Source organism: Oryctolagus cuniculus, chromosome 21 (genome assembly GCF_964237555.1).
Source record: "Oryctolagus cuniculus chromosome 21, mOryCun1.1, whole genome shotgun sequence".
Taxonomy (NCBI): Eukaryota; Metazoa; Chordata; class Mammalia; order Lagomorpha; family Leporidae; genus Oryctolagus; species Oryctolagus cuniculus.
Window position 1 is genome coordinate 5305902 of NC_091452.1, and position 27201 is coordinate 5333102.

General features: G+C 65.6%; 1 protein-coding gene across 35 annotated transcripts in view; it reads left to right on the forward strand.

Moving 5' to 3' along the window:
- Window positions 1-27201, forward strand: part of NCOR2 (nuclear receptor corepressor 2) — a 161648-nt gene that overhangs the window by 15188 nt on the left and 119259 nt on the right. For 31 of the 35 annotated variants that reach the window (XM_070066056.1, XM_070066079.1, XM_070066081.1 and 28 more), the window contains exon 1: window positions 21605-21742. The exons of 3 other annotated variants lie outside the window; for them this stretch is intronic. The gene's annotated coding sequence lies outside the window, so the exon portion shown is untranslated. Of the gene's footprint in view, window positions 1-6920; window positions 6967-21604; window positions 21743-27201 lie in introns of those variants that run through there. One more of the 35 variants, XM_070066059.1, reaches the window with a different exon arrangement.

The window sequence follows — 27201 nt, forward strand, 5'->3', positions numbered from 1 at the left end:
TGTGTTTCTGTTTCACAACTCATGTTCTCATTCAAAAACCACATAATTGGTCTACCCACGCCAGGCGTGAGGCCCTGCCACCGGCCACTGCGTGGACGAACCTTGGGAACGCGGCACTCCTTAGGGAGGCAGACACGGAAGGCCACGGAGGGCGAGATGTCGCAGGGCGGCTTCGAGGTTGCCAGAGGCTGGGCAGGGGTTTGGGGGCAGGACCGGCTTCACGTCCGGGGTCTGTGGGGGCAGGGGGTGGACACTGCGCTGCGGGGTGAGCAGCCGCCACCTTGCTCACCTGACAATGGTTAATTTTGTTTGTGCGTTTCTGCTCAATAAACAAAGTTTGGGGACTGCGGAATGCGTGCTCCTTGGGCTCCGACTGCACCTGGCAGCTTGCAGGCCTTGTGCTGAGTCAGCGCCATTTTATTCCTCATTTTTAATAAAGATGCGTTTATTTGCTTGGAAGGCAGAGTGAGAGCGAGAACGAGGTCTTGCACCTGCTGATTCACGCCCCAATTAGCTGCAAAAGCCAGGGCTGGGCCGGGTCACAGCCAGGAGCTCCTTCCAGGTCTCCCACGTGGGTTCAGGGGCCCGAGCACTTGGGTCGTCTTCGGCTGCTTTCCCAGGAGCATTAGCAGGGAGCTGGATCGGAAGTGGAGCAGCGGGGCCTTCAGCCGGCGCTTAGGAGGGTTTCTGTTTAAAGGGGGGGGGGCTCAGAGACGGTGAGCGGTGTGCTGGGATTTGAACCCAGGCCTGGGGCTGGATCCTGAGGTCGAAGGAGCTGAGTCCTGCAGCATGAACCTAGCCAGGCAGCGGCTGAGGCCTGTGCCCCATAGGGTCCTCCCACCCAGGGCACTGCTCACCTGTGTCCCGTGGGGGCCTCCCGCCCAGGGCACTGCTCACCTGTGCCCCGTGGGGTCCTCCCGCCCAGGGCACTGCTCACCTGTGCCCCGTGGGGTCCTCCCGCCCAGGGCACTGCTCACCTGTGCCCCGTGGGGTCCTCCCGCCCAGGGCACTGCTCACCTGTGTCCCGTGGGGGCCTCCCGCCCAGGGCACTGCTCACCTGTGTCCCGTGGGGGCCTCCCACCCAGGGCACTGCTCACCTGTGTCCCGTGGGGGCCTCCCGCCCAGGGCACTGCTCACCTGTGTCCCGTGGGGTCCTCCCACCCAGGGCATTGCTCACCTGTGTCCTGTGGGGGCCTCCCGCCCAGGGCACTGCTCACCTGCAGGGCCCGAGGGGGTCCCAGGCTAGTTTCTCTCCTTCCTGCCCCCACCCTGGCGGCAGAGCCAGGAGTTTTCCCGGCACGGCTGGCCGGGCAGTGAGTCAGCGAGACTTGCTCCGGGGAACGTGTGGGCCGCGGGGCTGTGTCCACTTCCGCCCAGGTTCCTGCTGCTGAGCCCCGTGAGCGTGGCTTCCGAGCACCTGCTGAGCCCGGGGGAGCTCACCACGGCATCGGTCATCGGTCATCGGTCATCGGTCGGGCTGGCTTTGAGGCTGCGCGCCCTGTTTTGGGGCCTTGGTTTTGGGTCTGTTCCGTGGGGGCAGAGAGGGAGGTGTTTGTCGGCATCTTCCTGCGCTTGTCTGTCGGGGTGCAGGTGCCGGGGCTGGGAGCTGCCGGGACTCCTGTTGACCGAGGCTCCCCCAGAGCTGCCATTCATGGGGAATCGGTGTGGGGGCTAACGTGCCTCTGGGCCCTGCTCTGCTCCGTGGTGGCCGGGCCCCAGCCTGCTGACGGGCTTGGTGACCGCCTGGGGCCTCTCCTCCCATGCCCTCTGCCACAGAGGCCTGGTGGACAGTTGTGGTGTGCACTGCTCATCACGGCCCCTTGTTCTGATTCTAGCTTGCCTGGGGTACTGGGGGCACTGACCCACGTCCAGGAGTCTTGGGGGCTGGACTTGAACCCTGAGGGTGGGCTTCAGTGGGTGCCCCCGCGAATAGTCTGTGGTATCACCCCCATTTTACAGAAGGGGACACTGAGGTACAGAGAGGTGTGGAGGGTGCCGGGCGTGAGCTGAAGCCACCCCAACGCAGCTGCCTGTGCTCAGCCTGCTGCCGGAGACGGTGGGAAAGCTCCCGCAGCCCTTGGGCGGTGGAATGTGATGCGGCCGGGAGGAGGGCTGCGCCCGGCTGGGCCTCCCTGCACCTCCCTCCTGCCGCTGTGCAGTGGGCATGGCTGGCGTGCAGTGGGTGTGGCTGGCGGAGGCTTGTTCTTCCTGGGAGCACGGGTCACCGAGGCTGGGGCCATACCCTTGACCTCCCCAGGACGAGGGTCTCAGTGGAAGCCTCTGCCTCTGGCGAGGGTGGGGAGGAGGCAGAGGGAACGAACTTGGGGCTGATGGCAAGGGTCCCGCCTCCCCCAGCACCAAGTCTGGGCTGCCCCTCCCCCTGGGCTGCTGGACTCCCTGGAATGTCCCCTGGGCCCCTGGTGACAAATCTCTTTCACCATCTTTTGACCCATGCAATGAATTGCTTCTGGATCGATGGTGGCTCTGCCCTCCCAGCAGCCCCCCCGGCCCCTGCAGCCTCTGATGGTGAGGCCCCAGGAGCCTGCGGCCAGCGGGAAGGCTCTGCCTCCTGACTGCAGATCCAGGCGGGGCTGATGCGGAATCCACCGCCGGAGTCCCTGGGGCAGCCGGAGAGTGGGTGTTGGGTGTGACCCTCAGCTCTGGGACCTCCGGGGGGTTCTGGCCTCATTGCCCCACCTGTACAAGGGGCGTAGGTGGTTGCACGGAGCGAGTACCTTTGTGCCGGGCAGCAAAGCCCACGACCAGGGCTGGACAGCCAGCTGGACGGGCAGATGGCCTCTGTCCCCCGCTGCTGTGGGCCCCCAGGCCTGGCCTGCGCTCCCTGGCCTGGCTGGGAGCCAGGGCTGCCTCCCCCTTCCTCCTGGCTCTTCCCTGCACCCAGAGTGAGGAGGTGGTGGGCCTTGCGGGTGCTGGGGGGGCGGAGGGGGCCTAGCGCAGCCTCCCCGCCGCTCACAGGCTGTGTGACCGTGGGCAGGGGGCTGCACCTCTTGGGGCCTCAGGTTCTGCATCTATGACACGGGGATTGGACGGTGCCGCCTTGCAGGCTGTGAAGATGGCACACTGCCTGGTGCGGCCTGAGGGTGGGGGAGGGGCACGCTGCTGCTCCCAGTCAGCCGGATAGGGTGGTCCTCGCCCTGCTCCTTGTCCACACCTTTGGGCCTGGTGGGCGGTGGGCTTCTCCCTGCATTGCGCCCCAGATCAAGGTGGCCAGACAATCAGGCTGGGTGGGGGCTGGCGGCTGCTCCCCCACCCTGGGATGGGCCCTGTGACCCTTCCCCCATTCTAGCCTAGGACCTAGCCCGGGTCCTGTCTGCTGATGTCCAGGCTGTGGCCCCTGCCTTGACCTGCCCCACTGGCATGGGGAGGTCCCCTGCCCTCCTGTAGTGGCTGCCATGGTGCTCTGGGCGGGGGGTGGACTCGACCCGGGACCTCCTGTGGCTGCCTGGCTGGGGCTCCTGGGAGAGGCTGAGGGGCGGTCGCCTGCGATCCCAGTGGCTTCTCAGTGGCAAGGCTCGGAAGTCGGTCTGCGTCTGCTCCGGCTTCCACTGGGACGGGGCTGGCTGACCGTGGCCAGGCGGAGGCCCCTGCTCCCTAGGTGTGGAAGGGTGCCCCTGCCTAGTGCTAGTGCCCCAAGTCCCCGGGATGGCTTCTGGTGCGGCTACACCCCCTGCCGCCGGTCCTGCTCACCCTGGGGAGGGAAGAGGGAGCTGTTGGCTCTGGTTCGAATCCCGGCTCCTTCACTTCCGAGCTGTGTGAGCTCAGGTCGCGGCTTCCGCTCTCCGGTCCAGGAAGCAGGGGTGGCCCCGCCGGGTGGTGACGGGGACTCATCAGGGTCGCACGTACAGGCAGCATGCAGGCACTGAAGGCTGCTCCCCTCCTCCCCTGCAGCTCTCCCCACCCCCACCCTGTCCTCCATCTGCCACCATCCACAGCCTTCCTGCCAGGACTGGGGCTGGGCCTCCCCTGGCCGGCTTCCTGTCTCCACTCCAAATTCAGTGGCCCAGGCCCTCCTCGGCCTGGCTGACCCTGAGAAGGGTCTCACTAAAACCCCAGCAGCAGGGCCCGCGTGCCCGGTCCCGGGTGTCCCTGACCCCTCCTCCAGGAGGGCCCTGGGTTCTCTCGCATCTCACAGCCGTCGCCTGCTGGCTCCCCTTCCCCTTCTAGCCTGTTCTGGGATGTTCCTACCGAGTCCCCGAAACGGGAATCCTCAGGGCTGCTGGGAGGTGCCCGGTGTTGTGCCCCTGCAGCTCGTGGCCTTGCTGGCGCTGGGCGGGGTGGGGTCTGATCGCCCACGGCTCTTCCTAGGTCAGGGCTGGGGGCTTCCCGATGCTCACTGGGGGCCGGTGCTGTGGGCCTGGCTCTGCCTGAGCCCGCGCCAGGGCAGGGTGCAGGTGGCTGGCCGCCGAGGCTTCCGGGAGCCGTGCCCAGAGCCTCCGTGTCTCCAGCTGCCCGCAGGGGCCTGTCTCTGGAGCTGCCGCAGATGGCAGGACCGAGTGCCAAGCCTGGGGGCACTGGAGTGAAGAAAAAGCTGAACAAAGGAAGAGGGCGGGAAAGTGGCATCTGGCTTGTTCCCGCGAGCCTCCTGGGCCGCGACGGAGCTTTGGGGCGGCATGTGGCACCGGGCGCAGGGGTGGGGGCGCTCAGGCGTGGCAGTGGTGATGACCGGCAGCAGTTGAGCACCGGCTGTGTGCATTCCTGGAGGCTAGCGCCGTGCCACTCCCGAGGGAGCAGCTCAGTGGGGTGCAGCGACGTGTCCTGGTTGGCACGGTGAGGCCGAGGTGGGGGGCGCTTGTGAGGGCAGCCCCAGCTCCCTGGCCTCTGACCCCTGGGCTCTGGCTGGGGTGGAGAGGAGCTCCTGCGGGGTCTACTCGAGACAGAGACCTCGGTGAGCAATGCCCGTTTTCCGCTGGGGAGACTGAGCTCAGAGAGGCCGTGACCTTGCCCGTGGCAGAGCTGGGAGTCTGGCGCTGGCTCAGGCTGCTCCCTCCACTGTTGGTGTTTACTTGTCGTTTCATGCAGAAATTCAGCGGATGAAGAACACGCGAACACAGGGTGCGGCGCGCGGCGCGGCAGGCAGTCACAGCGGGTGGGAGTGGGGCCTGTCGCGGCCTCCCCGACCTGCACACCCTGACCTGGGGGAGTCATCCTGCTATTGTTAGCCTCGGGGGGCCTCTGGACACAGCAGGCTGTCTGCCGTCCCCGTGGTCATTCTGTCACCTTGAGTGGAGCATCGGACTCCGCCCCCGGGTCCTGCGTTCACTGTCCTGCCGTGTGGGCCCCGTGCTTTGTTGGTCCGTGCACCTGTTCTCGGACAGTCGCGTCCGGCTTTTCTGAGGTTGGGAATAAAGCTTTGGTGAGCGTCCTGCCCAGGTCTCTGTGTGGACGCGCTTGCCCTGGAGCGGAGTGGCCGGGTCCCCGGGGAAGAAGTCACCCAGCAGGGGCCAGCGCTGTGGGCGCAGCCGGCACACCGGTTCATGTCCCAGCTCCACTTCTGATCCAGCCCCCTGGAAAGCAACAGAAGGTGGCCCTAGTGCCTGGGCCCCGCCCCCAATGTGGGAGACCCGGAAGAAGCGTCTGGCGTCAGCTTGGCCCAGGCCATTGGAGCCACGTGGGGAGTGAACCAGCGGATGGGAGATTGATCTCTTTCTCTCTCTCTCTCTGTAAATCTTTCAAATAAATAAAATTTTAAGGAAAAAAAAAAGTCACCGCCTGTTTCCCAGCCGGGTTCACCATTTGGCGTCTGCCCGGCAATAGTGGCGGCTCCAGTTGCTCCTCTTTCCCGTCAGCACTTGATGTTGTCCGTCATTTTTTTTAAACAATTTATTTATTTATTTGACAGGCAAAATGAGAGACACAGAGAGGTCTTCTATCCACTGGTTCACCCCTCCGATGGCCACAATGGCTGGAGCTGGGCCAGGCTGAAGCCAGGAGCTTCTTCCGGGTCTCCCACACGGGTGCAGGGACCCAAGGACCTGGGCCATCCCCTACTGCTTTCCCAGGCCATAGCAGAGGGCTGGATCGGAAGTGGAGCAGCTGGGACTCGAACCCGCGTTCTGACACTGTGGACAGCGGGCCGAGAGTCCTCTCACCGCCGCAGTGACGCGTCCGCCACCCCCTTCATGTCAGTCAGCTCTGACCTTTGTCGCTGTGCTGGTTTCAGCTGAGTATGGCGACTCACACATGTTGGAATGAGGACGGGAGATCCCCCCACCCATCCTTCACTGGCTTGCTTGGGGTCCTCTAGGCAGTTAGGGGGTGGGTTTCCCAGTGGCCGTGGGTCCCCGTGACCACCCTGCAGCCTGCGGCGGGAATCCTGGCTCCGTCATTTCCTAGCCACGGGCCCTTGGCGTGACAGTTGGATTCTCTGCGCCTCAGTCTCCCTGTCTGTCTAATGGGTCACGGGGCTGGGTCTGTGTCCTGCGGGCTAGGCTGTGACACCTGCACCCTGGGCCGGAGTGCTGCTTTGAGTCCCGGCTCCTCTGCTTCCCTCCCTGCTGATGCGCCCTGGGAGGCAGAGGATGGCCCAAATCCTGTGCCCCAGGCGGACTCCTGCTGGGAATCGGAGGGGTCCCTGGCCCTCACCCCGGCCGTTGCAGCCGTCGGGGAGTGAGCCAGCGGATGGAAGACCTCTCTCTGTCTGTCACTCTGTCTTTCAAGTAAATAAACCAGTCTTTCGGGAGCGAGGGTAGCAGTACGTGCCCCTCAGGCTTGCCCAGCAGACTTGGCCTGGCGTGTTCAGTGCGTGGGGCCCGGGGCCCACAGCCAGCATCGTCTGCACCTGCGCACAGAGCCCGCACACGGCCACTGCCCGCGTAGTAACACAGAGCCTGCACGTGGATGCTGCCCGCACACGGCCGCTGCCCACGTAGTAACGCGACCCTGTGTGTTGTCTCCTGCAGGCCTCCTGCGTCCACAGGGACACGGCCGTGCTGCCGGCAGCTTCCGGTAGGTGCGGGTCGGTGCTGGGGGGATTTCTGGTGGGAAGTGACTCAGCAGTGCCTGCGGGTGGGGGAGGGGGACTCTGGCTTTTCAGAGCCGCCCGGGGCAGGGGGCAGCGGGGAGTTTGGGGGGCGTCTCTGGGCTGCAGATGTCGGCGTGGTGGGTGGGCTTCTCTCTCGGTTCTGGGGTCCAGATTGCTGCTGTGCAGTTTGGGTGGTGGGTGCTGGGGGATGCCCTCAGGCTGGACTCCTCTCCCTGCCCGCTGTGCACACTTCCTGGTGTACAGCACCCTGGTTCCTGCCCTGGAACAGGGCACCTGGCACAGGACGCCTGGTGGTGGGTGGGGCCTCCCCAGCCACTGTTTTCCCTGCATCCTTGATCCTGTGAACTGCATCCCTCAGTGGGCCCATTCTACAGATGTGAAAACCAAGGCACAGGTTGGTGCCTTGAGCTGTGTGTCTCAGCTAGACGCTAAGAACCCTGTTTGGCACCTACGTGGGAAGCTGGCCTGTTCTGCCTAGCACGCCCATTTTACAGCTGGGCAGACTGAGGCTGGTGGGCCTGGCGGGTCTGTGCAATGCCTCGCTTTCGTGCCTCGTGTGTTTAGTGGCTGGGGGTCTCCCCAGAGAGCAGGGTGTGGGTGTTGGGGAAAGGGAGCCAGCGTCAGCCGGGCTGGTCCGTGGGGCTCTGATGTGTGTTCTCGCTCGGGGAGGGGCAGCGTCCTGGGCCTGAGTGTAGCACCCTCAGCCACTTCTCAGCTGTGAGCAGGGGCCATGGTCACATCCGCCGTGGGCTCACGTGAGGGTGAGTTGAGCCAGGCCCAGGTACACAGCAGGCGCCGTGTGGGTGTCGGCCCACATTTCCGTGTTTTTGCATTTTTTTAACCAGCTGAGGGGGACCTGAACCCATGGCCCCTGTCCCTGTGTCTGTCCCCAGAGTTGTGGGGCTGACCTGGGCCTGGTGTGAGGAGTTGGGCTGCTGGGGACGGGGAGGGGGGCACCCTGGGTGTGGGGGCAAGAGCCAGGCCCCTTCCAGCTCCGTGTGGCCAGTGTGGCGTGGTTTGTCCCCCACGAGTGGGAGCCCCGGGCGCCTGCACTTCCAGTGACTTCTGTGGGTGTCAGCCAGGCCTCCCAGAGGGTCCCGGGAGTAGCCAGCAGAGCCCCTGACCTTTGACCCCGGCATCTGGGGGGGGACCCAGCACCGTGTGTTCTGCAGGCGGGGACTGGCTGTGTCCTGGGTGTGACGGTGGGGTGGGGGGGGTCAGTTTGTGCGACCCCATTCTGCAGAAGGGCTCGCTGAGGTCACAGCCCCGAGGGGCATGGTGGCGAGTTCCGGTCCTTGACCCCGACACCACCTGGCCTGACTCTCTGGGGAGCTCTCCCGAGGCGCCTCTGCCTGTGCCTCAGTCTCGTCGTCTGTGAGATGGGCGCCTGGCCGTTCTGCAGGGGGACTCTCCCAGGAGTCCACTGCACACCAGGCCCCGTGGTGGGTGCGGCGGGCAGAGCGCCCATCCCCCACAGGCAGAGACTTCCCCGAGAAGGTGCTGTTTGAAGACTGAGGAGGGGGCTTGTGGGAATCGGGGGGTTGAGGGGTGACCAGGCCCTGGGTAGGATTCTGTTCTCACTGGGGTTTCCGTGGGGGGCCTCTTCTCTTTGTCCTGAGGTCATTTGCTTCTCTGAGCCTGGCCCTGCTGCCGCCCTACCACCCTGAGTGGGGGTGGTGTGGTCCCCCAGGTGAGCCACCTGGCCAGCCGAGGGGAGGCGAGGGGAGGCGGTAGGCTCAGCTGGCAGACCCTCCCCCTCCCCCCGCCTCCCCCTCCCTGCTCCTCTGTGACCCCCTCTGGGTCTGATGGGGACGGCTGAGTTATCTGCTTGTCAGCCTGGTGACCTCCCGAGGACGATAAAAGGGCTTTTTGTCTGCGAGCACTTAGCTTCCTCCCTGGGCCGATCCATCACGGCCAGGCGGCAGAGGGAGGCAGCAGCCGTGGGGTGGGCCCTGCGCCCGTCTGGGGGTGGCGGGGTCGCGGCGGCAGGGCGGAGCTCCTGGCTGACGGGTCCTTGCTGTCCCCCCACCCCCCTGCTGGGGAACCTGTGATGCCGGCAGGACGGGTGTGGGCTCAGCTCTGCCTTGCTACCCACATGCACACCACCCCCCAAAACGGGACGTCCCTGGGGCACGTGGCGGGGGCAGGGCAGTGCTTGGAGGTCCCCCAAGGGGGTGGCTGGGTGGGCCCTGGGCCAGGTGTGGATTCCCACTGGCAGTGGGGGCTGCCTGGCAGAGTTCGCCCTGGACTTGACCCTTGGAGCTTTCTTCAGCTGGGGAATGGGGCCCTTGTAAATCAGGGTGACAGATGGGAGGTGGGGGCGGCTGGGGAGGAGGGTCAGGGCCACCTGCAGCAGTCAAGTGACCCCGGGGGCAGGGTGCAGTGTCACACCGCGGGCCTGTGGGTGCCTGGGGCTTCCTGGGGTGGGCAGAGAGTATGGACCTCCCTCCCCCCGGGGGGTTCTCCCGTTCCTTCCAGGCCCAGGATGCTCGGCCCTGGCCGGTGCCCCCCCCTTCCTCCGCTCCCCCTCCCCTTGCCTCCTCCCTTCCTCCCCACAGGCCACCCTCAAATGACAGCAATTAATGGTGCCTGTGGCGGCTGGCAGGGGGGAGGGAGGAGGAGGCTGGCGGGGAGCTGGGGTCTGCCCGTGGCCGCCTGGCTCATCGGCCTGGGGACCCCCCCCCCCCACTGTCGCCCGCCCTCCCCATCACTCACAGCACTCTGCATGGCCACGGGCTCCGGGGCCGCCTTGGCTTTCTGTCATCACTGTCTCTCTGCTGCGGAAGTGGGCGGGCTCTGGGGGGAGTGGCCGGGGGACACCAGGGGTCTCCACCTGAGTCTCCGCTCAGGTCACCGTGCAGCCCCCAGCCAGCTCCTCCCTACAGGCCCCTGCCTTTTGTCTGTGTCTCCTGGGAGGAACCCGGCATCAGGCCCTCTCCTGGACAGCAGGCATCAGTTAAATGCCCCCAGCCGGAGGCTGCCGTGGGTGCGTGGGGCTTGAGCCAGGAGCCCCACTGGGCGGGGGTGGGCGTGTCTTCATCAGGATTCCGAGGATCCTGGTCCGTCCCGTGTGTGCCGGGCCTAGCAATAGCGGTGAGGCCCCGCTGGAGTCGGGGCTGCAGGTAGCGTGGCTCAGCCTGGGGTCGTGACCTTGCTGGGGGCGAGGTTTGACCCAGACCTGCCTTGGCCTGAGCTCGAGGTCAGGGCCCTTGGGGGAAGCTCCGGGCAGCGGCAGGGCCAGCGGCTGACAAGTGGGGAATCGGAGCTGGCGGTGCCGAGGAGGTAGCGTGTGTATTTCTCTGGTTCACGTAAAAATCAGCCGCCTTCTTGCGAGGTAGGAGGTGCACTTGTTTTAAGCATCTGTTCCATGAGTTTTTTTTTTTTTTTTTTGACAGGCAGAGTGGACAGTGAGAGAGAGAGAGACAGAGAGAAAGGTCTTCCTTTGCCGTTGGTTCACCCTCCAATGGCCGCCGCGGCCGGCGCACTGCGGCCGGCGCACCGCGCTGATCCGATGACAGGAGCCAGGAGCCAGGTGCTTTTCCTGGTCTCCCATGGGGTGCAGGGCCCAAGCACTTGGGCCATCCTCCACTGTACTCCCGGGCCACAGCAGAGTGAAAAAGATTATTTATTTGAGAGTCAGAGTTACACGGAGAGGCGGAGAGAGAGAGAGAGAGAGAGAGAGAGGTCTTCCATCTGCTGGTTCACTCCCTGATTGGCCGGAGCTGTACTGGTCTGAAGCCAGGAGCCAGGAGCTTCTTCTGGGTCTCCCACATGGGTGCAGGGACCCAAGGACTTGGGCCATCTTCTACTGCTTTCCCAGGCCATAGCAGAGAGCTGGATCAGAAGAGGAGCAGCCAGGACTCGAACTGGCGTTCATACGGGATGCCAGCTTTTTAAGATTTATTTATTTATTTGAAACTCAGAGTTAGATCTTCCATCTGCTGGTTCACTCCCCAGTGGCCAGGGCTGGGCCGAAGCCAGGAGCTCCATCCGGGTCTCCCACATGGGCAAAGCCGTCTTCCGCTGCTTTCCCAGGTGCACTAGCAGGGAGCTGGATTGGAAGTGGAGCAGCTGGGACTCGAACCTGCGCCCGTGTGGGATGTGGGCACTGCAGGCAATGGCTCAGGTGGCCCTGGCTGCCAGCTCCGTGAGCTTTGACCAGGATGACCTTTTCCATGACACCGAGCAGCATGGACATGCGGGGTTTCCTCCAGGCCCCGCCCCTCCCCACCAGGAGTACACAGCGATCTGTTCTAGAGTCTTCTAGAAGCCCGTAAGAATACTGCGTCCCAGTGTGCACGCGCCTGTGTGCCGTGTGGTGTTCCCGCGAGTCCCCGCTGCTTGTCAGGAGTCGTGCCCGTGTGGGAGCCTCGTGGTTTCTGGCTGCGTGGACAGGGCTGCTCAGGACATGGCTGTGCGAGCCGGCTGAGGGGCTGCTCTGCTCCTGGACACGTGGTTACCGTGGGATGTAAGTTTCCTCCGGCGCCGCGGGAGCGCACAGGTGCCCCCGCTCGGCCGGCGTTTGCGTCGTGGGTGTTGCGCCGTTTGCCGCGCCGTCCATGCGTTTGGTGTCTGTTCAGGTTGGCATCTGCTGGCTGGGGAGCTCACCACGCGGCTGCCTGCGGTGCCAGCTCTGCCTGCTCCTGCCGCCTTTTCTGGCCGCGGCCACGGCCTCCACGGTGGGGGGAGAAGCGAGGATTTCCAGGGCAGCTGTGGGTGGTGGCCCTCACGTGCCCATTTGACAGATGAGCAAACCGAGGCTGTGGACGAGAACTGAAACCGCCCTGTGAGTTGCGTGCTCTCTCCTCTGTGGGGCCAGGAGCTCCTGGCTCTGAGGGCTGTGTGGCTGTGTGGCTGGCCCAGGGGGTCTGCCCGCATTGGTGGCTGGGCAGTGCATCCCCCACCCCTCGTGGAGATCCTCTGCCTCCCGCCAGCCCTGTCCCTGGCTCGGGCACTGCTGAGGGACTCCGGGACCCTGTCAGGGGTCCCCCTTGCTCCACCCTCGCTGTCCAGGCTCAGCAGGGGAGCTGCTGGGGAGCTGTTTGGGCTGTTTGGGGCGCGGCAGGAGCAGGCCCTCGGGCAGCCCAGGAGTGGGGGTGGGGACAGAAGGGGCCCCCCTCCTGCCTTGCCCCAGGGGTGTCGGCTAAGATGGCTTTTCGGGGAAGGAGGCCCCTAAATTAAATAAGCAATCCCGTAAATAAATAAGTAATGAAGTTAGCGGGGTGCCTAATTACATCAGATTCCTCATTAGGGATGGATGCCTGCCCGATCATTGCCCTTGTTTGCAGTCTCCGCTCCGCCACGTGTCTCCTGTGCGCGTAGCAGTCCCTGGCCTGCTGGCAGCAGGAGGCGCCTCTGGCGGGGCCGGGGTGGGGTCCCCGCGGGGCTGGGCGCCGCACCCAGGGATCCAGACAGACTTGGCTTGGATACCGCAGTGGGGTTTATAAACCTCCTTGGCTTTTGGCTTTTCAATTTTTGTTTGTTTATTTTCATTTTATTTGGGCGGCAGAGAGACAGAAACAGATGAATCTTGTTCTGCTGGTTCTCTCCCCCGAGTGCCTGCGACAGCCAGGGCTGGGCCGGGCCCGAGCCAGGAGCCAGGAGCTCCATCCGGGTCTCCCACGTGGGTACTGGGGCCGGCACCTGCTGCCTCCCAGAACGAACGTTCGCAGGGGGCTGGATCACAGGAGGCGCTGGGGGACGTGGATGTCCCAAACGTGACTTGGCTGCTGTGACAAAGCCCGCCCCTCCCGCTTGGAATTCGGGCGACAACGCCAGTGGCAGCCGCGGGAAGAGCAGGGTTTGCCCAGAGTCGCCCTCTGCGTGTGAGTTTTGCGTCCTGTGGAGCTGGTGGGCAGCCGGGGCCGGCGTCTCCCTAGCCTCAGCCTCCAGCTTGCTGTGTGGGCGGGGCACCGTGTGTAGAGTGTGTGTGGGTGCTGGGTGCTGTATGTATCGTGTGTGTGTTTGTGTGTGTGTGTGGGTGCTGGGTGCTGTATGTATCGTGTTTGTGTGTGTGTGTGTGTGTGTGTGCATGCATGCGTACCAGGTGCTCTGTGTATCCTGTGTGTGTGTGCATGTGTATGTGTATCGTGTGTGTGTGTGCACTTGTGTGTATACCAGGTGCTGTGTGTATCTGTGTGTGCATGTGTGTGCTGGGTGCTGTGTGTATCGTAGAGTGTGTGTGTGTGTGTGTGTGTGTGTGTGGTGGGCTCCTTGGCTCGGGGGCTGGCTCAGGATGGCCCCCGCTGTGAGAGTCACAGTGCCCCAGGGTCTGGCTGCTGCCTTGATGGACATAAACCCCCAGAAGCCGCCGGGAACCGGGCAGTGTGGCTGCGTGCTACCTGGGGACCGGGCCGCGCCGTCGGCTGGGACATAGGCTCTCCTCCACGGCTCCCCTCTCCCTGGGGACCGGGCCGCGCCGTCGGCTGGGACACGGGCTCTCCTCCATGGCTCCCTCTCTCCCTGGGGACCGGGCTGTGCGGTCGGCTGGGACGTGGGCTCTCCTCCACGGCTCCCCTCTCTCCCTGGGGACCGGGCCGCGCCGTCGGCTGGGACATAGGCTCTCCTCCGCGGCTCCCCTCTCCCTGGGGACCGGGCCGCGCCATCGGCTGGGACACGGGCTCTCCTCCGCGGCTCCCCTCTCTCTGGGGACCGGGCCGCGCCGTCGGCTGGGACATAGGCTCTCCTCCACGGCTCCCCTCTCCCTGGGGACCGGGCCGCGCCGTCGGCTGGGACACGGGCTCTCCTCCATGGCTCCCTCTCTCCCTGGGGACCGGGCTGTGCGGTCGGCTGGGACGTGGGCTCTCCTCCACGGCTCCCCTCTCTCCCTGGGGACCGGGCCGCGCCGTCGGCTGGGACATAGGCTCTCCTCCGCGGCTCCCCTCTCCCTGGGGACCGGGCCGCGCCATCGGCTGGGACACGGGCTCTCCTCCGCGGCTCCCCTCTCCCTGGGGACCGGGCCGCGCCGTCGGCTGGGACATAGGCTCTCCTCCACGGCTCCCCTCTCCCTGGGGACCGGGCCGCGCCGTCGGCTGGGACATAGGCTCTCCTCCGCGGCTCCCCTCTCCCTGGGGACCGGGCCGCGCCGTCGGCTGGGACACGGGCTCTCCTCCATGGCTCCCTCTCTCCCTGGGGACCGGGCTGTGCGGTCGGCTGGGACGTGGGCTCTCCTCCACGGCTCCCCTCTCTCCCTGGGGACCGGGCCACGCCGTCGGCTGGGACATAGGCTCTCCTCCACGGCTCCCCTCTCCCTGGGGACTGGGCCGCGCCGTCGGCTGGGACGCGGGCTCTCCTCCGCGGCTCCCCCTCTTGGTGGCGCTGCTTTGCTTCCTCTTCAGGCAGCTGTGTCCCACGCGGCTCTGATGATGACAGCTGGGCCCATTTTCCAGATGGGAACCCGGAGGCCCGGGGGTGATGGACCTGGGCTCTATCTGGCTGTCGGCGCCTGGTTGGGAACCGAGGCCACTGTGGCCCTGGTGTCGGGGGGCCGCCTCTCCTGACGGGCAAGTCCAGGGGCCACGTGTGCCCTGGGCTGGCCTTGCCGTGCCCCTGCCAGGCCCGGTGACCAGCCCAGCTGTCTGTCTCAGGTGGGGAGCAGCTGTGCCCACGTGCAGTAGGAGCTGGGAGGGGGGACGCAGGAGGGGGCCGAGGGGCAGCATTGCCCCCACGTCTGTCCCTGCAAACTCCCGACTCCCAGCCAGAGTCCCCCCGTTCCTCCTGGGTGCCCCTCGGGTCCCCAGAGCCCAGCCTGTGCAGGGACAGTGGGGACTGCCCTCGGATGCAGACAAGGACACCCTTCCCTTTCTGGGGTGCGCTCATGTACCCAGCACCCCATGGGGCCTGTCTCGGGGGTCCTGGTAGGGCCTGAGGTATAGGGGGTGGGGTGCTCTCCCTGTCCCTCACTGCAGCCTGCAGGAGTGAGGGGAGTTGAGGACAGGCCCACCTGAAGGGTGGCATGTCCCTGGTTGTCCTGGGGAGTGGAGCAATCCTGGGGGACTGCCTGGAAGAGGTGGTGTAAGCACGTGTAGTTATAGCAAACCTGCCCTGGAGGGTTGAATAATGCATGTCGAGTGTGTCACGCAGGCCGGGTCCCGGCAGGTACTGAGCTTACTGCGAGCCTCCCCGCGCCGAGCGGCCTCAGTGCTGTGGGAGCTGTTGTCATCGCTAATGTGAGTTCTGTTTCTTTCTTCTTCTTCTTCTTCTTCTTCTTTTTTTTTTTTTTTTTTTAAGTTCCTACACTTATTTATTTTTAAGACTGAGTTATTTGAGAGGCAGAGTGACAGAGAGAGATCTTCCGCCTGCTGGTTCACCCCCCAAGTGGCCGGGATGGTCGGGGCTGGGCCAGGCTGAAGCCAGGAGCTTCATCCGCGTCTCCCACATGGGTGCCGGGGCCCAAGCACTTGGGCCGACCTCCACTGCTTTCCCAGTGCATCAGCAGGGAGCTGGATTGGAAGTGGGGCAGCTGGGACTCGAACCGGTGCTCACAACGGGTGCCAGTGCCGCAGGTGGTAGCCTTGCCCGCTGCACCACGGCGCCGGCCCTGTGCGCCCTCGTTTCTGACGGCCCTTGAGCAGCTGTTTCTGCGAGGTCAGGTCAGCCACACTCGGAGGGACTGGAGGCTGTCCGGGGAGAGGGAGTCCACCGTGGTGCAGAGAAGCCTGTGTGGCCTGCAGGGTCTTCCCGTGACCCCACCCCTGCTGCTTCCAGCGGCCCTGGGACGCAGGCGCTCCTCCTCCAGGCCTGTGCTATGGTCAGGGAGCCGAGGGCACACGGGTTGAGAGCTGTTTAAGGCTGTGCAGCTGGCCGCTGGTGGGCCTGGGCTTTGAACCCAGGAGCCCGCGCCGACAGCACCTGCCGCGGACAATGGGGACGACACAGGCGGCCCTCCCCAGGCCCCCTGGCCGTGCCAGGCCCTGCCGCAGCCAGCCGGGATCTCTTGGCAGGCCATGCCAGCTGTGGGCCGGGCTCCGTGTGCCACGTAGGGCCCAGGCATGCAGCAGCTGCCCGGGGCTGGCTGCATGGGAGAGCCACTTCCTGCCTCCATGCAGCCTGGAGAGCCGGCGGCCTGCTGGGGAGCGCACAGCAAACACAGGGCCTGGCCGTGCGTGCAGACAAAAGCAGAAACCCACTCCTGCTAGCCGGGGCGGTCCCTGCCTGCGGACTGGCACAGGTGGTGAGGTTGGAGGGGCGGTGGGGGGCACGCTGGGTTTGGGGGGCTCGTCGTCGGTGGGGGCATTGAGCGTGGAATCTGAGGAGCTGGCAGTGGGACGGTGAGAGGCAGCCAGCTCTGAGACAGGAAGAGGAAGGCGTTCCAGATCTGGGGTAGCAGGTGCAAAGGCCCCGCAGCTGTGCTCTCTCAACGTGGGGGAGGCCGGCCCGGCCCACGGGGGCCTCTCTGGATCCCAGGCTTGGGCTCTGCTTCTGCCTTTTGTTCTGGTACTGGGTGGTTCATTGATGGTTACGGGCTCGGCCCTTGGGGTCACAGCCGTGGAAAGCCGTTAGTTGTCTGTGCTTTTGATCTGTGTCCAGAGGAAGGTGTTGGTTCCCAAGCAGGCCGTCGGGGGTGAGGGTTGGGGCAGCATCCAGGAGGTTTGGGATGGGTGTCCTGGGACATTGGTGTTTGAGGCTAGACCCAAGGGTGGTTAGTTAGGGGCAGGTGTGCCCGAGACGTACTCCCTTGGGTTGAGTCACACGAGGAGTGGGTGGATGGAGGCTTATGTGGGTGGATAGAGGCACGGTGCGGGGCAGAAGGAGTTCAGGTACGGCTGGATCCGGAGCTGAATTGGTGCACTGGGGAGCTGACTGTCTCAGCTCTGCCTCCTTCTGTGTGGCCTTGTTCTTGGGCATGTTCCTACCAGCATCTGCTGAGCCCCAATGAGACCTTGCTCCCCAGTTTGGTTTTCTTTCCTTTTTTTAAAGATAAATTATTTTATTTATTTGAAAGGCAGAGTTACACTGGGAAGGAGAGCAAGAGAGAGAAGTCTTCCATCCACTGGTTCACTCCCCAATTGGTCGCAATGGTTGGTGCTGTGCCAATCCGAAGCCAGGAGCCAGGAGCTTCTTCTGGGTCTCCCACGCGGGTGCAGGGGCCCAAGGACCTGGGCCATCCTCTACTGCTTTCCCAGGTGCATTAATAGGGAGCTGGATGGGAAGTGGAGCAGCTGGGACTTGAACTGGCGCCCATATGGGATGCCGGCACTGCAGGCCAGGGCTTTAACCCACGGCGCCACACGCCGGCCCCCAGCCCGGTTTGGTTCTTTGCCACAGCCGAGGGAGGTGGCCAGCGTGGGAGCGAGGGGGTGTCTCAGACGCGGGGAGCGAGGGAGGGGGTGAATCAGAGGCAGGCGAGAGGGAGGCGGGATTGTGGGTGACTGGCATGGCAGGTATGCCGGTCGTTGGCCAAGAGAAACTGTAAGTCTGGATTTTATAAGAAATGCCCCAATTTTGAGAAAAACATTATGTGGGCCAGAAAGCGTCCCGGTCGGCCACAGCTGGCTGTCACCATTTCGTGGCCTCTGTTCTTAGCTGTGACTTCTGTCGCAGAGGTCTTTCGCCTGTGGTCTGGGCAGATCATTCCGCGGAATGGCCCGGGAGGCCCAGGTCGTGGGACGCGGTGTCTGGAGTCGCCGTTCCCGAAGGCTGGGGCCTGGGGCTGCAGCAGTCCCCCAGGAGGGAGGGAGCTCTCTGTCTCCGGGGGTGGGGGGATGGCCTGTGCTGAGACAGTGATGCCTGGTGGTCAGCGACCCGGAGCCGGGGCGTCGTGCTCTGTGGGCTCGGAGACCGGCTCCGCCACCTCCCGCGTCACAATGCCCACCAGGTTGTTGGAGGCATCACAGACCGCCCCCGCCCCGTGCCTCTGTCTGGCCTGAGCGGGCAGGTGCCGGGTGGTCTTCCCTGGCAGGGGCCCTGTGACCAGCTGGCTGGCGCCCCCCTCCTGCTGTCGCTGCCTCCGCAGTGGCGTGGCTTCCCAGGGCCCCGGCCCCGCCCCTGGCATCCCGGCCAGCCAGGTGGTGCTGCAGTTGGAAGCCAGTCTTGGTGAGCAGTTCGCTCTGCCAGCTGCCAGCTCCCAGCGGCCCCTTTGAGATGCAAACGGCCACCAGAGGAGGACGCGCTGATGTCCTGCTGGCATCTGCCGCCGCTGCTGGGTCCAGGGCTCCGCCATTGACGCGGTTGTGCCTTTGGGTCTGGCGGTGTCGCCTCTGGGGGCAGAGCCGGGCCTGTGTTCTGGCCTCCCCAGTCACAGCGCCGTTCCTGCAGGTGCCCTCGGGCCTCCCGGCTGCTTCCCTCGGGAGGGGGGTGGGGCGCTTGGGGCTGTCTTCGGCTGGTTCGGGCCAGCAGGGGGTGCCCCCCCCCCCGCTGTCATCACTCAGTGGGGGGGCTCCCGGCCAGGGCCCCTGTAATGGACGTTTGGGTGCTGGACGCGGTCTGGGCTGTGGCAGGGGTGCTCACTGCACAGAGGCCTTTGCCCGGGTACTAAGGGGAGCATCGGAGACGCCCCCCGGCCCCGGGCTGGCGCCGGGAGGGAGGTGGCCTCCCCTTGAGCCTGGTGGGGGGCACGGCCTGTGGACCCCGGTTTCTGACCGTGACCTCCACACGAGCTGCCCTGAGCACCCCATTCCTGCTGATTTGTCCCAGCTGCCATGGGGACCTGGGAACCCTTGGGGACCTTACATTAACCGCACATCAAGGGTGAAGTTTGTTGTTTTTATCTCGCTCATGGCCCAAGTTCCAGTGCCCAGCGCGGACAGTAGGGGCTTCATAAACGTTGCTGACGGCACCAGGCCGGGGTCGGGGGCAGGGCTCTTATCGGGTGGGGGGTGGCTGGACGGTGCGTCTCACGTGACCACTGTCTGCTTTAGTTCATGTCCAGGTGAAACCCAGACCACGGGAACCGGACCGTTTTCAAGTGAGTCCTTGAGCTCTGGGAGCGTCCCTCCACGCCACGCCCACACCGTCCTCAGCACCCCCCAGGCAGCCCCGCCCCGCCCCGCCCCGCCCCCGCATCGCCCAGCCCACCTGTGAGCCCAGCTCCCGCGGCTGCACCTGCGCTCTGTGCCCCCCGCGCCCGCTTCTCGCACTCCGCCCAGCGGCGCTTTCTCAGCATCCATGTGGCGCCGTGGACCGGGACTTCCTTCCCTCCTGTGGCGCATGCACACGTGTGTCAGGCAAACCAGCGCGCAGGAGATGGGGAAACTGAGGCTGCTCAGGCCCCGAGCACGGGGGCCCAGGGCAGGGTGGCAGGGGGCGGAGACGCTTCTAATGCTGTCTTTTCCTTCCCCTCGACCCTCCCTTCCTGCTGGCGGCGGGCGCCGGGCGCCGAGTGGTGGCCGCGGCTGTGGGCCCACAGCTGTCCTTTGGAGGTCCCGTTTCTGTGGACCCCGAGGGGGTGGTGGCAGGTGCGCCCCTGTTGGAGGGCTGAGCAGACTCACCCTGGAGAGGCGGGGTGGGGGGCAGGCCGTGACTGCTCAGCCCAAGGGTCCCCCTTGCTGCTGCCTCTGCCCACGTGCTCCTGTCCTGTGGCCCCCACCGAGCCGCCCCTTCCCCCGACCCCGAGCCGTGCTCAGCAGACAGGCCCTGGACGGGCTGAGTTGGGAGATCTGCGGCATGGGGCTCCTTGGCATGAGGAGTGCTGGTCTCCAGTGGCGGCGGCTCCGTGGGTGGGGGATTTTCCGGGGCCGGACAGATGACTGCAAACTTCACTTGTTCCGAACCTGAGCTCTAGTTTTGGTGAGGAGGTGCTGCTGGCCGATGCTGGTTTTTGGTTAGTTGTTTCCGTTGGTCTGCCGCCCAGCGTCTCGGGGGGCAGCCTGGAACCTGCCTGAGACTTGAGGTCACTGTGGAGGGCGTTGGGATGCGTTTGTCCGGCTTATGGCAGGATCTGGGCGCAGGTTTGTGTCCAGAACAATCACAGGACAACAGGAGCCCGCGGGTCCTGCCCCAGCTGCTCCGCACCGCTTCCTGGTGCTGTTTTCCGGGTTTCATAGCCTCCTGGTGGTTACGGCGAGAGCCAGCGGGCGGGAAGCCGGTGCCCGGATCTGCGAACTAAAAACACGCCGGCTCTCAGTCACCCGGTTCGTTCTGTCCGTGCCTCGATTTCCCCACTGTGAATGGAGGCTTCTGAGGGGCAACACGCCCATGCGGGGGCAGCACTCCAGGGGCTGTTGTACTTGCGAGGGCTGGAGGAGTGAGCTGCCCTGGGTGGTGAGGTGCCCTGCTCTCCCGGTGGCCACTTGGGGCCCTGGCCAGACCGGCAGCCACAGACCCTTGTCACCTGCAGATCTGATCTTGCTCCCAAAGCCCTTCGGTGGCTGCTGGCTGACTGCACCACGTGACCTGGGTTCAGGACCCAGCTCAGCCACTTCCTAGCCTGCGACCTTGGACGAGGCGCTTGCCCTCTCTGGGCCTGCACCGTGGCTGTACCTGCGTCTGTCAGGTGGGAACAGCAGGGTCCGGTTCCGCAGGTGAGGAGCTCGGTCCAGCACGGGCGCCTGGTGGGCCCTGAGTGGGGCCACCCTCACTCCTGCAGTCGGCCCCGCCCACAGCCCTCGGGGCCTGCTAACTCCCCCACCCCGCCTTCTCACCCCTTCACCCCTCACTCGGGCCTGCCGGCCTCTGCTCGGCTCCCGGCACCAGGCCTGCAGTTTGGCGTTTGCTGAGCCCATTCCCAGGGATTTCCCCTGCGTCTGCACCCTTGGCAATGTGCGAGACCCCACCTCCTGGCGGCCTGCCCCAGCCCTCTTGCCCTGCCCAGAGCCCTGACCTGGGAGAAGCTGAGCCTCGGCTGAGTCACAGGCGAGGCGCAGCAGAGCCGAGGGTCAGACTCCTGCTGGCCACCGGGCCATCTGCTTGGGCCGGTGCGTGTGTGCGTGTGTGGTTCTTAGGCCCGTCCCCGCGGTGACCCCGGCCCAGGGAGCCACGTTTCCTTCCCGCAGGTGAAAGGGACGGATGGGTTTTCCAGGCGAAGCGTGCCCCTCCGGCCCTCTGACCCCGGGCCAGGCCAGGCCCGTGTGCTCTGGCGCCCGGCAGGGGTCGGGGGGACGTCCAGCTGGGAGGAAACGGGTTAAAGGCGGAGACGCGGGGCTGCAGCTCGCCCCGCCTGCCAGCGAGCAGACTGGGGAGGTTTTTCGAGCCGAGCTATAAAAAGGCCCCACAGTGTTTGAGCTCCCGAGTGTCGGCTGGAAGCCCGCCAGGGTTACCATGGCGATGAGGAATTATTACTTACTGCCAAGGCTCGGAGAAAAAGCTCGTACTTTTGGCTTCCAAACAAGAGCTGCGGACTTATGTAATTCCCTGTGTTTATAGGCCCGGAGTGGCAGGAGGCGAGAGCCCGTCGCTGGAGGCCGCCGCCGTCTCGCTCGCCGCCCCGCGTGGGGTCGGGCGCCCCGGCAGCTTGTCCCCGGTGGGCCCCGGCCTGCCCCAGTTTTGGGGGACGTCGCGCCGGAAGCCTGGGGAGCCCGGCCTGGCTGCTGGGCCGCCGGCCCCTGGCAGGGCCTCCTCAGCAGGGTGGGAGCCCGAAGTCTCGCGGGAAGGCGGAGCGGCCGCTCTGCGGGGCCGTCCCTCGGCCCGTGTCCGTCCTGGAGGAAGGATGGGCTCGCCGTCGGCCGCGGGGTGTCTGGTGGGAGCCCGTGGCGTGGCCGGTGCGTGCCGAGGCCGTCTCCCGGCCTCTTCCTGTCCTCTTTGTGGGAGACTTCCCGCAAGTTGTGCGGAGCTGGCCTGAGCGGGAGGCTGCGCGTGTGCTTGGTAAGGGAAGGCGCCGGGCTCGCTGTGGCCTGGGGTGGGGGTGGGCGCCACAGGGGCCGTGGCTCCCAGACGCGGGTGGGGGGTGTCGCCCGGGGCCCCTGGCGTCACCTGGCTGGAGCCCTGGGCCCGCCGTTGGCCTTGGTGGCCCTGGGCCAGGGCTGGGGGCCGCGGGGATGCTGGCTGGCCAGCGGGGGCAGCCGGACGTGGGTCAGGCTGTGCTTGCGGGACAATGGGCCCCGTCTTTGCAGAAGCTCGGAGTTGCTGCAATCATGGGAAGAACTCGGAGGCCCTGGCTGGGGCGACTCCGGAGCCGGCCCTCTGGGGGAGTGGACGTCCAGGGACGCCGTGCCCCTCTGCTTGGAGCCCGTGCACAGCCCGGTGTCTTGTCCTGGAGTGTGCTGAGCCGCCGGGCCCTGGGGCCCAGGAGTTTGTTCTCGGGACTGGGTGCGGGAGGGCGTGGGCTCGAGGCCTGGGGATGTGGGGGTGGGCTCGGGCCCGAGAGCCAGGTGCAGGCGGCTCCCCGCCGAGGTTGGCGCTTGGCCGGGCGCCCGGGGCTGGTCTGAGATCAGGGCCACCGGCCCAGGCTTGCCCGGGACTTGGCAGCGAGGAGCCGGGATAAATGCTGGAAAGTTGGAAGGGCTTCCCGGCCTCACAAGGGGCCTTCAGTTGCGAGCGAGCTGAGGGCACGAGGGAGCCGTTTGTCCTGAGCCGAGCGCGCTGGGAAGCGGGTGTCGTGTCGGGGGCACCTCCGAGCCCAGGCCCCAGGCGCTGCGTTCCCAGGTGGCGTCCTGGCTCCGTCCCTTTCTCTGCTGTGTAGCCCTCTCCTCCAGGAGCCTCAGTTTCCCCAAATGGGGTAAAGTTGCAGGGGCACACAGATGGGGAGGGGCCATCACTAGAAGGAGCTGTAGCTTTGTAGCTGCCTCTGGGCAGACCACCTGGGTTTACACCTGGGTCGGATGCCCTTGCACGAGTCCCTTCACGTCCCTCAGCCTCAGTTTTCCCATCTGACAAGTGGACGCACTCGCTGGAAATGCTGGCTTGGCGTGGGTGTGTGGTCAGTGTTGGCTGGTGCTGCGGTTGTGGCTCAACAGTGAGGAGGAGGAGGAGGAGGAGGAGGAGGATGCTGCCCTGCCCCGCCCCCAGAAACCTGAATTGAGGTGGGAGGGGCTTGTGGAGGTTCTGGTCCCTTAGGGCTAGGGTTTAGTGGCCAAACCGAGGTCCTGGTCCCGGCTGGGCCCATGAGGCTGGGCACTGTGCGAGTCCTGGATCTTGGCCTCAGTTCCTCGTGCGTATGGCACAGGTGGTGGTGCAGCCTGCAGGTGTGTGTCAGGGCGCCGGGGGGGTGCGCAGTTCCCCAGTGTAGACGGCAGGTGTGTGTCAGGGCGCCGGGGGGGGGGTGCCGGGGGCCTTGGCACTGCTGTACTCAGCTTCCCCAGTGTAGACGGCAGGTGTGTGTCAGGGCACTGGGGGGGTGCGCAGCTCCCCAGTGTAGACGGCAGGTGTGTGTCAGGGCACCGGGGGGGGGGTGCCGGGGGCCTTGGCACTGCTGTACTCAGCTCCCCCAGTGTAGACGGCAGGTGTGTGTCGGGGCGCCGGGGGAGGGTGCTGGGGGTCCCTGCGCGCTGCTGTGTGCAGCTTCCCCAGTGTAGACGGCAGGTGTGTGTCAGGGCATGGTGGGGGGGCTGCTGGGGAGCCCTCGGTGCTGCTGTGTGCAGCTCCCCAGTGTAGACGGCAGGTGTGTGTCGGGGTGCCGGGGCGGGGGGTGCTGGGGACCCTGCGTGCTGCTGTGTGCAGCTCCCCAGTGTAGGCTGCAGGTGTGTGCTGGGGGACCCTTCGTTCTTCTGTGCGCAGCTCCCCAGTGTAGACGGCAGGTGTGTGTCAGGGCTCCAGGGGAGGGTGCTGGGGGTCCCTGCGCGCTGCTGTGTGCAGCTCCCCCAGTGTGGACGGCAGGTGTGTGTCAGGGTGCTGGGAGGGGGTGCTGGGGGTCCCTGCGCGCTGCTGTGTGCAGCTCCCCCAGTGTAGACGGCAGGTGTGTGTCAGGGCTCCAGGGGAGGGTGCTGGGGGTCCCTGCGCGCTGCTGTGTGCAGCTCCCCCAGTGTGGACGGCAGGTGTGTGTCAGGGCACGGGGTGCCAGGGGGCCCTTGGCACTGCTGTGCACAGCTCCCCAGTGTGGACGGCAGGTGTGTGTCAGGGTGCTGGGAGGGGGGTACCGGAGGGCCCTGCACGCTGCTGTGTGCAGCTCCCCAGTGTGGACGGCAGGCGGGCTTTAGGTCTGAGTTCACCCCGATCTCCTGCCATTTCTCCTCTTCCCGGTAGAGAGTTCTGCTTTACAGGAACCCACACCCAGGGGTGGGAGGGGAGGGGCCTCACTCTGTCTTCAGCTGGGCCTGGGTCCTCAGGCTCCCCCAGGGGGGCTCTGCTGCCCTGTCTCCCGCTGGCCCTGGGCCAGGAGGCGCGACTCTGCCCGCGACTCTGTCCTGGGGGCAGAGGGGGAGGGGCCGCGGGCTTGCCCGGCGTGGCAGCTGTCCTGTGAGTGTAAGTGACACCGGATGCCGGGCCTCTGGCTGGCTTGGGGCCTCCCCTCTTGGGCGAGCAGGAGCCAGAGGGGACTTCCCCGGGTGTCCAGGCTCCCACGCCAGCTGCACACTGTCCGATGGGCCTCCCCGGGGACCTCGGGAGAGGCCCCGGCGCTGTGACCCCATGTGCGTCTGTTCGGGTCAGCCGTGGGGCTGCCTTGCGGCCCTTGCCCTGCCCCTAGCGTGGTGCCGGTGACTGAGACCTACGGTGGGGCGCGGGGTTCAGGCTGAGCCCCTGCAATGAGCAGCCCTGTGTGGACCAGAGGGGTGGCAGAGTGTGTGGAACCGGTGTGCACTCATGGGAACACGTGTGCACTCATGTGGCACAGTGGACTTGAGGGCTCTGTCGTGTGTCAGAGTGCGTGGAACCCATGTGCACTCATGGGAACACGTGTGCACCCACGTGGCACAGTGGACTTGAGGGCTCTGCTGTGTGTCAGAGTGCGTGGAACCCATGTGCACTCATGGGAACACGTGTGCACCCACGTGGCACAGTGGACTTGAGGGCTCTGCTGTGTGTCAGAGTGTGTGGAACCCATGTGCACTCATGGGAACATGTGTGCACCCACATGGCACAGTGGACTTGAGGGCTCTGTCATGTGTCAGAGCCTGTGGAACCCATGTGTACTCATGGGAACACGTGTGCACCCATGTGGCACAGTGGACTTGAGGGATGTGTTGTGTGTCAGAGCGTGTGGAACCCATGTGCACTCATGGGAACATGTGTGCACTCACTTGGCAGTGTGGACTTGAGAGCTTTGTCGCCTGTCAGTGCACGTGGAACCCATGTGCACTCATGGGAACACGTGTGCTCTCACGTGGCACAGTGGACTTGAGGGCTCTGTCGTGTGTCAGAGCGTGTGGAACCCATGTGCACTCATGGGAACACGTGTGTACCCACGTGGCACAGTGGACTTGAGGGCTCTGTCGTGTGTCAGAGCGTGTGGAACCCATGTGCACTCATGTGGCACAGTGGACTCGAGGGCTCTGTTGTGTGTCATCGTGTGGAACCCATGTGCACTCATGGGAACACGTGTGTACCCACGTGGCACAGCGGACTTGAGGGCTCTGTCGTGTGTCAGCATGTGGAGCCTATGTGCACTCATGGGAACACGTGTGCACTCATGTGGCACAGTGGACTTGAGGGCTGTGTTGTGTGTCAGAGCGTGTGGAACCCATGTGCACTCATGGGAACACGTGTACTCACGCGGCCCGGTGGACCCGAGGGCTCTGCCGCATGACAGCGTGCCGTGGCCCCTGTGGTGGCACTGGTGTGGCTGTGGTCCCCATGGGTGGGACCTGCCTCTGGGCCGTGGTATCCTGGGGTCTCCCCACTGCGCGTCGGTCTGCAGGGGCCACTCCCCGGTTGCAGCTGGTGGCTCTGGGCCCCCAGGCCTCCGTTCCCTTACCTAGAACCGCACGCCGTCCCACAGTTCCTCGGGCGCTCGGGAAGCCTGTGGAGCCATGAAGATGGCGCCCGCGTGGGCCTGGTGCCTGTGTGGGTTTGCCGTGGCTGCCGCTGTCACGGCCGGTGTGATCCTCCCCGGGAAGGGAGGGTGCTGGGTGGTCCCACTCTGCAGGTGAGGAAGCTGAGGTCCAGGAGCTGGGTCATCGCAGGCGTGGCTCGGGGAGGCCCCCCACTCACTCTGAGCTGCAGGTGCCGCCTCCTCCCTGCCCCACGTGTGGGCCGGGCTGGGGCGGGGACAGGGCCTGGGCATGTGGCCTGGGTGCGCCCACCCAGAGCCGCCCACCTCTGCTTCCTCAGAGGCCGCCGCTCGCAGCCCTGAGGAGGGGTCTTGGGTAGCCAGGTTGGGCCCTGGATGTCCAGGGCAGTCCCAGGTCAGCCTCTGTGACTGCCCCCCTCCCTTTCCTCTCGGCGTGTTCTCTGGCCGCGCCGGTGGTGGGCAGGCCCCGGGGCGCAGGAGCTCTCCCTGCTGTGGGCTGTGTCACCCCAGCACGTGAGCTCCAGGGATGGGTTTCTGTCCGGCCAAGGTGACCGGGGGGGGGGCACAGGTGGCCTGGGGCTGGACGTGGGCTCAGGTGGCCCGGGAGGTCCAGGCAGGGCTTGCTTCACACCTGGGGGCGCTGGGGGTTCCTGAGCAGATCGGGCGGCCAGGTGGTCCCGCCCAGAGCTGTTCCCAGGGAGTTCCGCCATCACAGGGGAGTGGTCGGTGGAGATGCACGTGTGTGTCTGCGTGCACGTGTGTGGGGCTGTGTGTTGTGTGCACACCTGTGTGCATGTGTACGCACGTGGGTGTGTTGTGTGCATGCTTGTGCTTGTGTGCAAACCTGTGTGTGTGCACATGGCTGTGTGTTGTGTGCCTGCTTGCAGCGTGTGTATACGCGTGTGTGCCTTTGTGGGGAGGGGCTGTCGGCTGCTGCTTGGGGTCTCAGGTCTGGGCTTTGCCGAGGGAGCCTGCAGGGGCCGGTGTGCGCCCTTGGGAGCCTCTTTTTTTTTTTTTTTTTTTTTTTTTTGACAGGCAGAGTGGACAGTGAGAGAGAGAGACAGAGAGAAAGGTCTTCCTTTGCCGTTGGTTCACCCTCCAATGGCCGCCGCGGCCGTTGCACTGCAGCCGGCGCACTGCGCTGATCCGATGGCAGGAGCCAGGAGCCAGGTGCTTTTCCTGGTCTCCCATGGGGTGCAGGGCCCAAGCACCTGGGCCATCCTCCACTGCACTCCCTGGCCACAGCAGAGGGCTGGCCTGGAAGAGGGGCAACCGGGACAGAATCCGGCGCCCCGACTGGGACTAGAACCCGGTGTGCCGGCGCCGCTAGGCGGAGGATTAGCCTAGTGAGCCGCGGCGCCGGCCCCTTAGGAGCCTCTTTGCTCCTTGTCTCGGGGTCCTGCCTCAGGGCCTTGTTATCGGCTGTGCGCTCTGCTCA